The 18,522-nt window shown below is 38.8% G+C and overlaps 1 protein-coding gene across 2 annotated transcripts in view; it reads right to left on the bottom strand.

Moving 5' to 3' along the window:
* Positions 1–18,522, bottom strand: part of THRB (thyroid hormone receptor beta) — a 160,322-nt gene that overhangs the window by 90,341 nt on the left and 51,459 nt on the right. The gene's annotated exons all lie outside the window — the stretch shown is intronic.

Below are 18,522 nucleotides of genomic sequence, written 5' to 3'. Positions count from 1 at the left end.
GCAGGACAGGTACACTGCCTCAGCACAGGAGGACTGCTGAAGGCTGTTACTGATTTCTGCAGTGATTTTTGAGCAGCAGTCAGTAAGGAAATGCAAGCATTGGTTAATCATTCACATTTCTTGTGTTGGTTGCTCAATATAGAGCAGGCATTGCACATGCAACTACACCATGGTCCACAGTTGAAATTAAATAAGGCAGAAAACTTTCTGTGACTGACAGTTCAAGGTTGTGCCCAGAGATTATACTTAGAAATATACACAGAAATCTATCAATTTATGTTACTGATTATAATACTTATTTCCCCCACCCCAATCTTCATCATTCTATCATTCACCTGTTCTCCTTTCAGCACTGAATTCTACTTCCCACAAATAGTGGATTATGATGAATTAGTCTAAAAGGCAGAAAATGAAAAGGCATACTGGCTGTACAGCTGGACCCTGCTTTTCTTCTACCCCAAACACTATCATTTATTCCCACAGATATATACTTCAGTACCCATTATGACAACACTATTTTCATTGATTATGTGCTTATTAATGCCAACTTTCCTTCAGCAAAGAAAATCGTTGTCTCCCAGGAGAGAGGTGATTTGTAATTTCATAACTGCAATGTCTCTTAAGTAGTTCTAACAGGACAAAGTACATCTCATTTTACAAGGATGGCAGAACCATTACACAGCACAGGCTACAACCTTTTCAGAATGCAAGCATTTGCTTAGAGAAAGAAATAAAACAGACCTAATTCTATGTGAGTTACTGTTTTTCTTATTATTTAAGAATAGAAACATACTGGAACTCTGCATACCATGTGCTTAAGAAGACAAATGTATAAACCCAAGAGATTCAGAAAAGTTAAGCCCTTGAAAAGTTTTCTTCCATCATTTCAATGAAAACTATTAGATCATATTTGAAGAACTGTGGTGAAGGAACACAACTGACATTTAACAAGGGATGTATTTGACAAAGACAGATCTACTCTCCAGTTGCATTTCTCTACTGGATAAAACTATTCCCATTAGTACTGTCTGATGTGGTATATGATCCCAATAATGTGGGCGAAGAGTAGCCTCAGTGGATATACAGGTTCTCCACCACCTCCCCCCCCCCCCCCCCCCAATTCTAGATGCATTCAGTCTTAATACTTGTCGCTGTCATTATTCTGCCCTACAAAAATTAACTCTAGAGCTAGCAGGAGAATCAAAATATAAATTAATACTGCAACTTCTTGATTTATGTTTGAGCTAATTGCTAAACAGCCTACTAGAGACTTGCTAGATCTGGCCCAAAAGTCACCATCAATGAATTATGATAAAATGTGTATTGATGCATATAAAGTGAAAAGGATTGCCTCGGAGAAGCAAGACAAAGTACCAAGTGAATTGGAAATGGTCTGTGAAAGGCAGAGGGCATGCGCTGTAGCTCTTTTGTGCTCTGGCTGTTTTTTGTGAGCTTGATTTATATATAATTAACCATATTTTTCCCCGCAAATAATTTCTTTTGAAGCCGTGCTATCATTTTTACCCCCATCCTCACATAAGCCAGAGCCACGCAAGGCAGTCCAGCTTAGAACAGTGATGACTGAAACACATTGCCCCAGCAAGAGTCCAAACTCTCTATTATTAGCATAAAATCCCACTCTCATCTCCCTCCTGCTCTTCCTAACATCACAAGAATGAAATAAATACATAAACTGTAACTCTCAGTGTAACAGAGCATTAGCCAAAATTCAAGCTCAAGAAGTAAATTACATTCTGTCACTCCAAATTCCCACACTAGGCCAACTAAGAGAAATAACTGATTTTTTTCTCTCGTAGGCAACAAGTTTTTGTATGGCTAATGGACACAGCATTCCACCTTGGACAGCTGAGGGTTAACTGAAGAGAAAGATTAGGTATTTACAATACTTGGATGACAGCAGTAGATGAAGAGTATTGTAGTAAGTTTGAAGTGTATGTCAACTCAAAAGCTAAATCATTGTTCTCTAATTACACTTTCTATCAGAGAATAAAAGCACAGATGATCATACAGGACAGGCAGCTGTCAGGACTTGGTGTCTGAGTGACTATAACACAGACTGAATGATTTGGGATAGGAGGGTATTTGAGACAAATCAGATAAGCTTATGAAAAGCTGATAAATCAGTAAGGTAAAACACATTTAAATATAGCACTAGCCTTTAATAACACACAGAAGGCATCCAAACAATTTCAGTCTGAAGAATATGAAGCATTAAAACTAAACCATGTTCTTAGCCATAAAACAAATCAGTACCTCATGCCACTATTCAGTAAATTATCAATACATCAAAGAAGGAAAACTATTAAGATATCTGTGCTACACACATAACATAAACCACTCATCACACTAGGATTATAATTTGAGTTTTATTCTGAGGCTGACAGATGAACATTATAACCTTAAACAGCACTCTTACAAGATTTTGTTTATTGCATACTTTATGTGTACCAATAAAGGACTTAATTAACTTCTTTCCCTTCTCATACAAAGAAGTGTGCATCACCACTGAAAAAATCACCAGGCAAGGCTAGCATGAAGGGTTTTGCTAGTATTGCAAGTATTTCACAGTGACAAAATCAGGTGCAATTCTTTCTGAATATTGAAGATATTACCAATAAAACCTAGTTTGTTCCTTCCTTAATCTGATCTGTGTCATATTTACTGTCTATGTCACTGGTTTATGGATGCCATGTACCTGAAACCTAAAGATTGTATCCATACAAAGAGAAGACATTAACACCTAGTGACAACCTAATTTTACATTGATCATATTACTATGAAGAATATCTGCAGTAGATGCTGACAAAAGCAGAGGATTGTTCTTTATGAACCAGGTGGTAACTTTTGATCCTCTGTTTCTATTAGTTTTGATTTCTAAAAACTCTTCCAGTTCTAAATCAGAACCAGGGCAATTTCAATCCAGCCTCACTTGAAAGTTGGTGTTGGAACAATTTATTCAACATCCATCTAGTTCTTCATTCATTCCATTAATTTTCAACCTGTAAGGCATAAAGCCTCTAATATTTTAATTCAAATGATGTCCAAGATACTACAAGCGTAACACCCACTGCATAATGCACCCATATTCTGATGCACCCTATGCATGCTCTCTGGATTTACTTCAGTAAGTTAAAGCACCTAAGGCTTGGTCACCTACTTTCTTATCAACACCACGCTGACATCATTTAACTCACACAATTTTTTTTTATTGAAGTCTACATCATTCTGTGCATGCAAACACACATAAAAACTGTAACAATAACTGCTTGTCCAAATATACTACTTTCTGTTACTACGTGGAAAGGATGGAGTGATCAGACAAAGATTACCTCCATGCCAGTGTTTGCTTTAAACTGAAGCCTATTCTCAGATCTATCACCCACGAATGTCTGAAGACTGATAATTCTACAGCTCCCAGTGGAGGAACCTGATTCACAGGAGCTCACATCCTCCTGATCAGATATGCGGCTCATTGTTACATTGACATTTTCTATTTATTTCAGTTTCTTAACTACCCACATTAATGCCAGGTAAGGGGAGACTACAATATACACTGCCTTCAAAATGCATACCGGAACGTTTCAGGTCTCCAGTAAACCAGTAACAGGAGTTAATTCACATCTTTTGTAGATCTGTAATATAATTTCACTGATTTAGGTGTAATTAGTTTAAATTTGTACATATGACAATCAAGGGAAATGCGGTATTACAGATAGGGTATTTCACTTTTACTTTTCACCAAGGTGTAGACATACAATGCTTTTTTCTTTGTGGCAGGTTTTATTGTGTACCATCATTTGCTTTAGAACGGATTATCACACAACTCTTATAAGCATGGTCATCAATATCATGTCTTCCTCACTTTCACCCATATTACCCTCATCTAGAAAAGATCTGCAATACACAATAAAAGAGCCTGAACACTGTTGCAGTGCCAAAACCCTTAAGAAGCATCCCAAACACTTGTAAATCGTGCTTCCTTCCTCCTCTTGGTCACAAAATGTAATTACAGCTGAAACTAAGCACAATGCACAAACTGTTCTCAGTGTTTTGTATGTTCATAGACCACTTTACATACAGATTTTAATGCTCTTCAGAAGTCTGGATTTACATCTGCAGACTCCCTACAATACCCAGCTAAGAAAATTAGATTTTACAATTAACTGACTATCATTGCATCAGGACACACAAAAGAAGGGCTTTTCTTGAAACAGTATTCCCAGCATGAAGAGGATTCATTTATCTCCTTTTACAGACAATATACTGAACAATCCCCTCAGTCTCTTCTGGCAGCTACAACAGACCATGAGGGGAATTTACTCTCCTAAACTCAGGATGATAAATAAAGTGGAAAAGCTGCTAATTCATGTAAGCTATCAGCTCTATTTGGGTATCCTGAGCAGGAGAAAGGGAGGCAACATACACACTCTCCCAAGCAAAAATTTAGGATTAGTCTTCTCAGGATCACACCTCAGGGCTTAAGTGCAAAACCAAATCATCCTAGGTGTCCTGGTTTCAGCTGGGATAGAGTTAATTTTCCTCCTAGTAGCTGGTGCAGTGCTGTGTTTGGGCTTTGGTCTGATAACAATGATGATAACACAGCAGTGTTTCAGTTGTTGCTCGGTAGCACTTACCCTGATCATGGACTTTTCAGTCTTTCATGCACTGTCAGTGAGTAGAAGCACAGGAGACCCAAAGCAGCCAAAGGGGTATTCCATACCACAGCACGTCATGCCCAGTATGGAAACTGCGGGAGTCATCTGGAGGGCTCAGATTGCTGCTTGGATTGGGCCGGGTATTGGTCAGCACGTGGAGAGCAATTGTACTGTGCATCACTGCTGTTTACTGGGTTTTTTTTTGTTTTGGCTGCTTCTTGCTATTTTTCCCCCTTTAATTTTGTATCTCTCTCCTTGTCATTTCCCTTGTTGTCTCAACTCGTGGGTTTTACATTCATTTGATTCTCCTTCCCATCCTGCCTGGGGATGGGGAGAAGTTGTGGGGGTGGAGGGGAGCAAATGGCTACCTGGTACTGAGTTACCATCTGGGTTTAAACCACAACACTAGAGAAGAGTCTGCTATGATCCCATTTATTAACTCGCATTCAGGTAGCTTCTTAGGGATGCTGGACTTCTCCGAATAGAGCGTTTAAAGGAATGAGGAATTGGATTATCATTTAACATGTTATGCAGGCCACACCTCTTAAATAATAAAACTCATGTATAAATCCTGAATATACAGACACAGTAAGATATACTATGAAGATACAGTTATACTATACAGATTCTCATCTACAGATCCCAATTTCAACTTCAGCACACTTTCCTGGATGCCTTCAAGGAAAACCCCAAATCAATGGAGAATCCAGAACTTTCTCTACATATTTGAAATTTTTGGTCACAGCTGCTAGTTTTTTTTCCCCAGAGTTGGAGGCAACTCTTGGAACGCCCCAGGCACTTGAGGAACAGAGTCCAAACTACAGCAAGTCCTTCAGGTCTTAGAAGAACTTTTGCTATTAAATGCAACATTAACTGTCTCCTTGTAAATCCTCATTTGTTAATTCAGGAATGGTAACCATGGAAGTTATTGCATCTGAGCCTAATTCTTTTTCAGCCATTCATGAGCTTTACAAAACACTGAAGGGCTTCCTCACAGAAGATCACAGAACTCCTAATGAACATAGTGCCCATCCTGCAGAGCATTAATCTGAAATAAGGACTGAGCCTTTAAAAATCTGTAAGAAAATGTGTAAGAAAAGCCCCCAAAGTCACAATACTAATGATGAAACTTACTACAGTAAAATGGTCAGACAGGTTCCCTAAGATGTACAGAACACCTGAGGCATTGCTGAATCTTAGTAACTTAACTGGCAACAGTCTGATGTAAGGGATATGGTTAGGATTAAAAAAGCCTTCTTGATTTCACAGAATAGACTGGAACATCGGCTGGAAAAAGCACTTTGGTAATCATAGAATAGGGTTCGAAAAGACCTTAAGATCATCTAGTTCCAACCCCCCTGCCATGGGCAGGAACACCCCACACTAAACCATGTCACCCAAGGCTTTGTCCAACCTGGCCTTGAACACCACCAGGGATGGAGCATTCACAACCTCCCTGGGAAACTCATTCCAGTACCTCACCACCCTTGCAGTAAAGATTTTCTTCCTTATAACCAGTCTAAACCTCTGCTGTTTAAGTTTCAACCCATTACCCCTTGTCCTATCACTACAGTCCCTAATGAATAGTCCCTCCCCAGCATCCCCGTAGGCCCCCTTCAGATATTGGAAGGCTGCTAGGAGGTCTCCATGCAGCCTTCTCTTCTCCAGGCTGAACAGCCCCAACTTTCTCAGCCTGTCTTCATATGGGAGATGCTCCAGTCCCCTGATCATCCTCGTGGCCTCCTCTGGACTTGTTCTAACAGTTCCACATCCTTTTTGTGTTGAGGACACCACAACTGCACACAATACTGCAAGTGAGGTCTCACGAGAGCAGAGTAGAGGGGCAGGATCACCTCCTTCAACCTGCTGGTCACGCTTCTTTTGATGCAGCCCAGAACACGGTTGGCTTTCTGGGCTGCGAGCGCACGCTGAATCTGGCTCATGTTCATTTTCTCATTGACCAACACCCCCAAGTCCATCTCCTCAGGGCTGCTCTGAATCTCTTCTCTGCCCAACCTGCAGCTGTGCCTGGGATTGCTTTGATCTGGGTGTAGGACCTTGCACTTGGCATGCAAGGGTAATGCAAGAATATTGATGACTAGTTTACTACATATATTTCTCATGTGTATTATTCAGTTCTTCATTTCCTCACTGGTTTTATACCCGTTGTCAGGGACTGTTGTTGGTTAACCTGACTCGCTGATACCACTGTAAGCAAGAACAGAATTAGTTGTGCAGATTTTAACTGGAAGACAGCTAGTGATTGAAAAAAATACATTAAGATCTTAATCAAGAAAATCTTGAACACAAATTAAAAAATTAATGCAGAATTACTGTATATTACACACACCACACAAATGCTGCTTTTACTGACATACTAAATTACCAGCCTTGTTCACTATAACACATAATTTAAAAATATCTGTTCAGATAGGACAGCATAACTACATTTAGTACATACATGTAGGCACCTGTGTTATAAAACATATCAACTGTGACAGAAGGACCATACTGGAATCCTTTGGTTCTCATCCAAGAGGAAACACATTGAAAGCTTCACTACTGAACTGCCTTAAGAAGCCTTCAATTCTATAATGAGGAGATCGCCAGCCAAAGCAAAAGACATTTTATGACCTGCTCATCTCCATGTTAAAAAGACTAAAGAAAAAATACTAGCTTTTAGTCATTCTGCCCTTATTACCTCAGATGATACCAAGATTAACAGTTTTTTCTTGTGAGAAGTGGTTGATAACTTTGCTGACAATCTGGTCTCCTTTTACATAAATATTTAACTCCTAGATGAAAAAAGTCAAAGGCAAAAGGATGAAAAGAAAATAAAATGCCACTATCAATTAAAATAACACAAGGTTAAATAACTACACTCCACTGCCTGTTTCCAGGCACTGCCCCAGCATGAGGGGGCATCTCCCACAGAAGAAAACCTTCTAGAGCCACTGCTAGAGGTCAGGTGGGACACAACACCCTCTGCAACATCTCAAGTATTTCTGGGCTTCAGCATGTTGGCAGCTGAACTGAGACATTCGTTAACATTCCCAAACATGAGGCTGCAATCAATCAAAGCCACACTTCATGATTCAGATTTGGTATTGAAAAGCCTTCTCCATTAAGAGTCTAATGGGATTTACTGATGACAGTAACCTCTAGGAGGTTCCACACAGGCCACACCAGTAGATGAAAGGACACTTCCAAAAACTTTTTGTGACTTTGCCTACCAAGATATCTGTCTTGATCAGTGCATACTTTGGTGCTGTTGTAAACAGTCTGGCCAGGATCTTTCCAAATACCATAGTTTAATAAAATTGAGACTAGATGTTCAAAACCTGCATCGTGTTTGCTTTTACTCATTGTTCCAAGTTCATTTTTCTGACAGGCAAAGTTTCGTTTCAGGCCATGACTATGGTGTACAGAAGATAATCTACCAGACAGATTTCAAAGCTGTCTTCAGCTTCAAAGGTCAGTTACTCCAGTTCTACAACCAACCTCTCTCACTAAGCCAAAAACTCCTTATGAAATGCTCAGTGATTAAGAAGGGTGTGTACATGCAAAAGATTTAATAAGTTTGTCTCCTGGCCAGACTAGTTCGAACAGCCCTTCTTCACATTTGTAACTTTGCTTAAATATTTCACCAGTATGGTACAGATGTATTTTACTACCACTTATTCAAAGTCAGTGAACAAGTGAACAATTATTCAGATAGAAGAATAGAGGGAAATATAGACTAATTATGGTGTGGCATAATGCCCTTTACCACGTGAGTTCCAAATTCTTCTGACAATGGCAAACAACAATAGCAGGCATCCAGAAATCTTGTCAACAATACTGTTAGATTGAAGACTGATCAAATGAATTTCTCTATAGAAGTTCATGAGCATGGCAATACATTTCCATTCCTACTAAGCACAGAGATGTTCTGTTTATTTAGTGCTAAGCTGAACAATGGACCAATTCAGTCCCAGGGCAAGACTGATTTCCAGAGGTCCTGAAAACAAACACTTCAGTAGACAAGTATTTTGATGTCTCTGTCATGGGAGAAATACTCCTAAACATGGGAGGAGGTAAGAAGGAAGTGAAGACACCCTTGAGGTATAGTTATTGTAGGACATTGACAAAAAAGGAGAGAGAAGTGGAAAAGATGCTTTTGGGCAAAGCATTGAAGTGCAATGAAGCTCTTCTGAAAGTATACTAATAGTTTTTGTGGTACTGTTTTTTTTTCTTTTTAATTTCACCACATTAAAAAAAGAAAAAACAACCAAGAAAATCCTGAATCTTAAAAATCCCTCTTTCCTCAGCATTTGTGAACATCTTAAGGAGAAAATTTTGATATTATAAATAAAATGATTGCTTCATACTGAATGGTCCACAGATAGCAGTGACGCCTCTCTAATGATGATACGCTTCAAGCTTAGGCAAATAATCCCAGATATTGTTTTTCTTTTACAATACCTACAAAGGAAAGAATTACTGATCTAGATAAATATTTCAAAGTTCAGTTCAGGGTTTTACTTAGATTTTAGACTTTGTTTTGCCTTTTGCTTTTAGGGCTAATTTATATTATTATCCTGCTTCTTCTTCTCTAGTAAGGCTGTATATTAAAATGTTGTGTCCTTTTCTATATGATAATTATGTATAAAAATATAAATAATTAAGCACATTATGATGGTAAAAGAAAACCTGAACAGACTGCCTTGCAATACATAGATAGCTTTGGAAAGCTGCAATAAGAGAATAAAATAAAAGCAGTGTTAGTAAGTTTAGCAATGAATAATCACAGGTCTAAGAATTATCATCTTCTGGTAGTGCTTGAGCTAACAAGTAGGATAATAAACCATCTAATTTTTGAATAGCATTGTCAGTCAATTTTAAGCAAATATTTTTATGTGACCGTTCCTTTTAAAGAGTTTTGTGGAAACTGGAAATGGGAGGGTTTTCTTTTAAAGATTTTTCTCTGTTGTGAACAGGCAGTAATGGTATTGGTGCTCCTGCTCAAAAGAGCTTCAAATTTGCTATTTGCTACGAAACTGCAATGCAAACCTGTGAACTTCTCAAAACATAAGAAGAAATAACACAACTGAAAGCTGATACTTGGCAACTCCAAGGAGAATTTTTTTTCCTATGTCTACAATTACAGCATATGCGTATCATTACAGTCACAATATAATTATTGCTTAATTTGCACTTTTACAAATGGGGGACAATATCAGAAGTCAGTACCCCTGACTCCCAATATATTTTCTGACATTCATAATGCTTATAACCAACATAAGATCCTTATGACTCCCTCAAGCACCGCATAGTAAAAATTACATGCATACCTATTAAACTAGGTAACTAAGTTCTGATCACAACAAAGGTTTCGTATGCTTTCAAAGGAATTCTTTCTTGTGAAAAACATTAGGATTTTTTAAATATATATAAAACTGTTAAATCAAGCAGTTCACCATGCGCAGGATCCTGAAGTTTAAACTTATTTTTCGAATGAAAGGTGAAAAATCTTTCGCACTAAATAACAATATAACACTTTATTAATCTGCATTACTCAGTTAATTTACTAAGGGCTGTTCAACTATTTGTAGTGCACTCGATCTGCATCTGCTTGGATATCCAAGGGTCGTGCACAATCCTGACAACTAGGAAAGGCAAATCCATTCTCCAAGACATTGGAAAAAACAGCAAGAAGTGCCACGTATCCAACAACAGAGAACTTCATGTAGTAGTAGCAAGATCAAATACACTTGAGGTCCAAATCTAGATGAAAGCCTGCTGTTTAACAGCCCTGGTTTAGATGTATGAAAAAGGTAATCAGTGAACACTGACCCTTTAACTATTTAGGGCAAACAATATTATTAAGTCACATTCCTATTTAATCTCATTTGTAAATAAGTAAGTCTCAAAAAATTGTTCTCCATTTCAGTAAAATCAATTTTATTATCTCAGTGATGAGAGTGATTTTTGCCAGCTGCAACTGAAATGGCTAAAATCTGAATACCTTCAGAGATCACCAAAACCTTCAGCAAAAAAATCAGGTTTTATGTTCAACTACCTGGCAAGTATCTCAAGAGCAGTAATCGTCTATCTCTTGTTATAGGGTGCAGAAAATGTGTATCTGTGTCATGTGTGTTTAATTATTACCACATATGTAACAAAGTGGCTTTCAGGTTACTGTAAATTCTTACTAAAATAATGAAATTGCTTGTAGAAGTGCAGACAGATAACATAATGTAATGTTACCCTACTGATGTGTCATTTGAATGCCACACAAGCTAAAGAAATCTGTCATAACGCCCCACACAATACAGAATAGTCAAATGCTTTATTTTACCTGTCAAACAATTACTTCCTGCTTTTTTATCACTGAAAGTGAGTGCATAAATATTATGTTTACTTGCAATAAAATGACCTGGAATTCAGAAAATTCACAGCTAACACAGATAACCTAAACAATGTTTTCTTGTAGAATTAATGAGAAGTCACATGCCCAAGCACAGGACAGAGCTTCTGCAATGATTGTACTGGATTTATTTTAAGCCATGTTCACCCTGCATAAAACAGTAAAGTTTCAAATTAGAACATCAGGACATCTCTGAGCTCCAAGGATAAAATAAGGCATCAAAGAATCAAAACCAAAAGGACTATTTTTGCTTCAGATGTACTTTTCAGGAACCAGGCTTGCTCTGTGTTTTCATTACAAGCTGCTGACACCCTCCATGGGAAACAGTTATTTTAGACTTAACTGCAGCAAACAGCAATGACAATTCCCTCTGAAGCGCTGGCTCCACGCTGGGATGACCTCTCATTTTCCAAAAGAGAAGGATAAATACTGTGTACAGCCATCAACACTGACTCATCATTCCAGTGAACTCATCACTGCCTCCTCTCCACACAGCCACCAGACCTGCCTGCAAACCATGGGATGCCAGAAGAGGAGGAAGATTCCGACAACAACTGCTCCCAGTCTGCCTCTCCAGGGATGAGCAACCTAGCCACTCTGCACAGAGGAAAGTTGCACAGGAACACTCCCCTCAGGGGAAAGGTCTTGTTTCAACACGCCCTGGTTTCAGCCTGACCACCCATTTGTACAGGAGACAAGCCCCAGCCATAAACAAGCAGAAACACCATCTACAACACTCCAGTCACCGTTCCATCACAAAGCATAATCACCCTGCTGTGGCAGAATACCACCTTGTAACATGGGGACTCAACAGCAGTCATTTTAATGAAACTAGAGTCATTTTATCTATCTATCTATCTATCTATCTATCTAATAAGATTTCAGGTAAATAATAAAATTAAATTGAATCCAAACACTAATGAAAAATTATGTGTACATATGGTACCACCATTATCAATAGAGAATACCTCTTACAAGGTCACAAGTAGCGAAATGCTCTTGGCAATACTTACCCGGTTCTAATCAGCAGGTAGAGTTTAAAACAAAAAACAAACAAAACAACAACCCAAAAAAAAAAGACAAGACACTAATGAAAAAAAACCAAACCCCACCTCAAATAAGAAACAAAACAACCTCAAGAACAATAGGAAGCAGTGTCATCTCAATGAAAGCGATGATTAAAGCTTTTAAACTCAATTATGAACCTTCCCAATTATTTACTGTTACACTGAGTAACACCCTGAATTTAGCAGCAGCACCAACGCAATCTGCAAATAGGAAGTGTAACACAGATTTCAAACAAAGGACAATTGTCACAGTGAGAAGCCTCCCACAGATAATCTCATTATTACAATAATGAATGATCTGAGTCATAAAGTGGCAGCAGCAATGTTTCTGGCTACAGTCGCTTGTATACATAAAGCACACCTGGGTGTTATACCCAACAAATAGATCCTTAGTAATGCTAAGCAAGAGAAAACCTTGAGACAGTACAGCCAGAGTTAAGAGGTAATTAATTTTTCTATCATTATGTGTTTCTTTCTCTTCTTTGGGAAAAAGGGAAATATATCTACTCCTCCCTAGCACATTTTGCTTTCCACACTAGGCTAAGACACTTAAAATAATTCAGGATGAAGCTGTAAGTACTCAAAACTCAAGTAGCACTAACCCATGCCCCAAGAAACCCAGGCTGGGTGGCCAGCACACATAGGTAACCCACATCCACTACAGGTACCAAGCAGTGCAGCTGCCTTCACAGCCGTTGTTCTGAGCAAGGTACCAAAGCGCAGCAACACATGCAGAGTGAGGCTGCTCTGTATTTGTGCAACCATTGCTCATAAACAAGAAGCCAACTCAATCTAACTGCAGAACTCAGCAGCACTGTAACTTACCAACCTTTTCCCAGTCCTGGGCAGCCAGGAGTCCAGAAAGTGATAAAACAATTAATTAAAATCAAAACCCTGAAGCCTAAGAGAACACACAAGTGTATAAAGTAAATGAAGTTTCTTTACAAGCATATTCCCAAGCTCAACACATGTTATAATCTGAAACAGGGGAAGTGTTTTGCAAAAGCATTATGTAGATCTGAAGCTGCTTTTATGTAACTCCATTTTATTAGTGAAACACGTTGTATCATGTTTTTAAAATATCAGAGAGATAAAAGTATAATCATTGAGATATTTGCATATTTTGTAGTACAAAGAAATAATGTATGCCAAAAGAATATTTGTTGTCCTATTACCTTCAAATAAAATAAATAAGGAAAATAAGGAATAAGGGTTGATTTATTACTGTGTGTGTCAGGATATAGGATGATAAAATTCCATTGACTACTTTAAATGAAGGTCCAGTAAAAATAATAGCAAAAATCCTATTAATTTCATAATTCAGGACAAATAAGTGGTATGACATTTTTATTAAAACAAGTTTTATTAAAATGCTGATCAATATGATTTATGAATTTACCTTATTTATTGAAAGCGTTTAAAGGACTGACTTCTAAACTGTACTTTCTTTAACCTGCACTTTAAAGGAGGTTTATGCTTACTGTAACCTTCATAAATAACAAACTGACTGAATGTGTTGTACTGCAAAACCCAGCAGCACCTCTGCCTCAGGATCCGGTCACAGACCTTTGTGTTCTGCTGCTGCAGCCCCCCATGTCTCCTGGTCAGTTTGATTTTTTTACCCCACTCTTATCACTGGGACCCTTTCCAGAACCTGACTGCTCTAACTGTAATCTCCCAACCTTCATGCTTAATAAACTGCAGATCAGTTTGTAGACCCTTCTATGGTAATGCTGGCTTCAATCAGCTAAAACAGTTTTCTTCCCTCCCCTGTGTCTCACTGCAGAAGGCAAAGTGGGGAAAAACAGGAGGAAGGAAGAGGAAAAGAAATTTCAGCATGCACACATACACGCTTGCACACACATGCATACACACGTACATAAATGTGTGTTTATATGTCTGTAGTATACCTAAAGTCTGATTTACAAATAGGGGACGTATATCTAATTAGAAATGAAAGATGAATTCCTGAATCCACAGAATCATTAGCTGCTTTGGCTAATGACTCAGAGTTTTGCTTCCATTTACATGAGGCAATTTTGGAGCAGAGCTCACTGGTAAACCAAATCCAACAGCTGTGGTTTGACTCAGTATGTTAGTCATATCCAGAAGTCCCATGAAAATTATCTCAACAAAACCCAATGCCCAGGAGGGACATGAGGAAGGTGTGCTCACACCACTGCAGGGTTTAGTGCTAAGGGAGCAAACAAAATGGTACATAAAAAGATAATATATCCTTAATCATATGCAGTAGTAACATCACAGATATAGTGCTTAAGGGATTTAAGAGAATCATAGAATAGTTAGGACTGGAAAGGACCTTAAGATCATCTAGTTGCAACCCCCTTCTATGGGCAGGGACACCTCACACTAAACCAGCTCACCCAAGGCTCTGTCCAACCTGGCCTTGAACACGGCCAGGGATATAAATCAATTTTAAAATAGTTTCAGCTTTTTTCAGGGATGGCAAGTAAATTAAGAGCGTTTCTTGCAAATGCCACAGCTAAGGCCCTACAACTCCATGTGTAGATACTCCTCAGAATAAGAACATCCTTTCACAGTTAAAACCAAATCTACTGTGAACAGAGATGAGATTAAACCAAAAGAAGACATTCTCAGTGTCAGCCTACTCCTTCATAATTCCACAGGTATTGCACAGATAAATAAAAAGGAAGAGCAATTCCCAACTATGTATTTTTATTTCTCATTCCCTTCCATTAATGAAGTATTCTCCCATAAATGCCATTGAATTAAAATATCTCAGACCTCATCTTAGCAATAACAGGGGCATTTCTGTGAAGTAATATTAGTTGTGAAAGCATTCCCAAGTTGTTGTTCTATTTATTTGTAACTTGAAAAGAAAACGCTTTTACAGTAGAAGCATAACCCCCAAATAAAACAACTGACAAAGTCTTAAATTCCAAAAAGCAGCAAAAACCTCCTGAATCTAATTTTAAAATGTTCAAAAAAAATCAAGTTATGATGGGATTTCTTAACCCAAGTCATTAGTCATTAGCCGCGTTAACATTTGCAGCAGATTATGGGCATTAATCAGAATACATTTTAACTTGAGTGCAAAAGTTTGGGACTTTCCTCATATGACCCTCCTGGTGTATTGCCAAGGCTCCGCTCTTGTTGACATTTAATCTGAACATAATCCCCAAAATCTCTGTGCCATTGCTCGGTTGCATGGGAATGGTTCAACAACAACGCACATGGAATTGTGCTGCAAATTTTATTCTCATCTCATGGCTGTTCTCCTTCGTTTCCAGCTGCTTCAAATTATTTGTTTGAATAAAAATAAATAATCTATACCCTTTATTTGTTATTGAACCATATAGTACCTGAAAAAGAAAGCAAGTCTGACACTTCTTTCAGTTGTTTTTCTACTGATGGCTATCATATTTTTAAGGGTGCAAACTCCAGAAAACAATCAGAATTCAGCAGTTCATGAAAAGCCTGGGTTATGAGCTGTGGTGGCTCAAATCACCCATGGATTGAACAGGAGCAAGACCACAATGCAGCAGAGGGACAAGAGTTCCGACTGAGGGTACTTGAACTGGACTGTGGTCTTCTGAATGAGCAACTGCCTTTACAAAAACATACACTTAAACAGATTTTTCATATTCAAAAATGCCTCCAATCTCAGAAGCCAACTGCCTTTTTGTCATGAATGCTGTGATAAATCAGAGTCCAAGATATCTGCATTTATGACTTTTGGCACTTGTGCAAGGGTATGGGATGATTAAATGATGTCTGAACAACACTAATTAAACTGAGGCAACACAGCAATTTGTCCTTGCATGGAAAGCATGGAAAAGCCCAAAAATCACTGCAATGAAATAAATGTGGATCTCATTGTTCTCTGTGTGTTGGGATTTCACAAGTATTTTCCCCCTGCATTCAGAATTTCTCCCCTGCACTCAGAAAAGAGCTAGGCAGGCAAAGCAGAGCGCTGACTTTAATCTTGCTAATGCAGGTCATAAAAGCACTAAATCATACAGGAGTATGAGCTCCAGTATTGGATGCACAGACCTACCCACTGACCTGCATATTTAGTTCAGCAACAATTTAAGTGTCATTATAGTCCAAGTGAGCTAGCACTCGTCTACCTACATTTGCTGTGGTCTAATTTCTGCTTGAAGCAGAGTTCAGCTCTTATTGAGACTTCTCATTTCCTGAGTGACCCCAAGATTTTCCCCTCCGTATGTAAAGGAAATAAATAAAATGAACAAGAAAAATTATTCCCTGCAGAAGATTAACTCAATTTAAGAAACTGTGAAAGGATGACAGATAAACTAATCTTAAATTTTACAAACTTTTAGTTTGCAGCAGAAGGCTTGTTTTGTTCAGTATTCTCCCTGCACTAACACCTTCCCACAAAGGCATTTCCTACACAGTGTTGACCAAGCTACAAAGGACCATAATTCCATGAGAAAAGAGAGTGTTCTGAAGCATTCATAAATGCTTATTTTATTACCTCTAAATTACTTCTAATGCTAATCTGTTCATACATATAAACACGTATCCTATTTCAAAGGTGCTCCTTTGGGCTGGGGTGCAGAGGACCTTTCAGTTCTTCTTCTGCTCTTGAAGAAAGTTAAACTTCCCAGGAAAAATAGGAGCTAATCCTCTAGTCTTCTGTTTCCTACAACAGTGTGGCTTGATCCAACTTGATCCAACTTAAGTAAGTGGGGAGCTGTTAAGTGTTTGGTTTGGGCCATGTAAGAGCGAGAAATTGAGAAACATGCTTTTACCTGGCCTTCAGCCAGCTACAGTGCCACCACTAATGAATGGCTGCTATAACAAGACCTTTTGAAACAGTCATGTGTGAGATACTAATCAATGAACACAATGCAAACCCCATCCCCACCTCAAAGAGGGGAAAAATCATTGCAGCTTTATCATAAATATTTTTAGGTGTTCTGGTGCCAGCCTTCTGCCAGAGGAATTCAGTGATAGGGAAGGGCAAGGTCTGTTTGCAATGAAGTCCTCCCCAGGGAGGTGCATTTCACGGCTCCCAGCCAAAGCCTCCAAAACGCCTCCAGGGTAGCAGTTGGGCTGGAGCTGCCCCATCACGCCCTTCCACTGCAGCCGCATTTGCCTATTTCTGCAGCTGGCACCACCAAAGGCTACAAAAACGTGTAGTCAGCACAATCCCTTCCAGATTGACTTTTGAGTCTCTTCAACTAACAAATACTGAGAGCAGTGCACAGGCTGGCAACAGCTGTAAGCACAGTTTACATAGGAGGGTCTCTACCTCTCAGTCTTTTTCATAAGAATTTCTGCACGACTGTTACCATCATGGCCCTCATTAGCCTCAAAAGCAAACTGGCCACCAAACCAACTTTCAAAAACGCCATTTCACCTAGCACTGCCACAACAAAATCCTTTTTGCTCAGTGTTTCCAATCCCCACAATAACAGTGCTATGCTCAGAGCGTCATGATGGAGAGAAGCTGTGCCACTTAGTCCAATGACTCAGCAGTGGTTTCTTCCTTTGCTGCTCCAGAGGCACCAAGAAGCAACTCGGGAGCTTGCATCGTGATGCTAAATACATGTTTACTATGCAGCTAACCCTATTGTTTTCAAGGCAAAACAACAAGTCTGTGCAGCCTACAGCTACTAGTGATGTACATCCTATTTGTACACCATGTAAATGAAAAAGTACTTTCAGTAGTGAAATGCTTTTAATAACATCTCCCTTTGCAACCAAAAACTCAGACAACAGAAAAAAAAATCAGAAAGAAAGCAACCAAAGATTATAAGCAATATTACATACATATGTGTATCCTATATGACTTTTGGAACAACACAGCCGAACATCAGCAGTGCTCAGGAATTCCATTATCCCTTCCAACGGAGAACTGCAAAGGGCTTTTACAAACTAGAGATCCTAGAGACAATTAAACACTACCTATTTTCATGTAAAGTTTTGCAAATCTGAAGAGTGAACTATGGGTGTGAAGTCAAAAAAAACCCAAAAAGCCAGCCATGTGTGCAAGCAAATCTGTATGTGCAATTACCACTGCCCTGTGTGATAAGTAAAAATACACGTAACAGAACAGTCATTATTTCTCTAACTTTCTGTTGTGGGCCTTTGATAACAGTGGCTTTGTTGTGAGTTTGCAAACCAGCTGCATGATGGAAGACCACTGACTTGAAAGCTCATTCAAGCTCACAGGGTTGGGTTGTGTTGCTAGCTTGATGTAAAACTTGAGTTGTGCCCCTAACCTGACTCTTATCCGAAGAGAAAAGATCTTAGACGTATGGAGTGGTGCTGTGAGCCTGAGCAGATGGTCCACAGGCAGTCAGAGGAGATAGCTTGATATCATTAGGGATAACAACACTAGCAACGCAGATAGGAAGCA

This window comes from Melopsittacus undulatus, chromosome 1 (genome assembly GCF_012275295.1).
Source record: "Melopsittacus undulatus isolate bMelUnd1 chromosome 1, bMelUnd1.mat.Z, whole genome shotgun sequence".
Classification (NCBI taxonomy): domain Eukaryota; kingdom Metazoa; phylum Chordata; class Aves; order Psittaciformes; family Psittaculidae; genus Melopsittacus; species Melopsittacus undulatus.
This window is presented reverse-complemented; position numbering and strand designations above follow the sequence as displayed.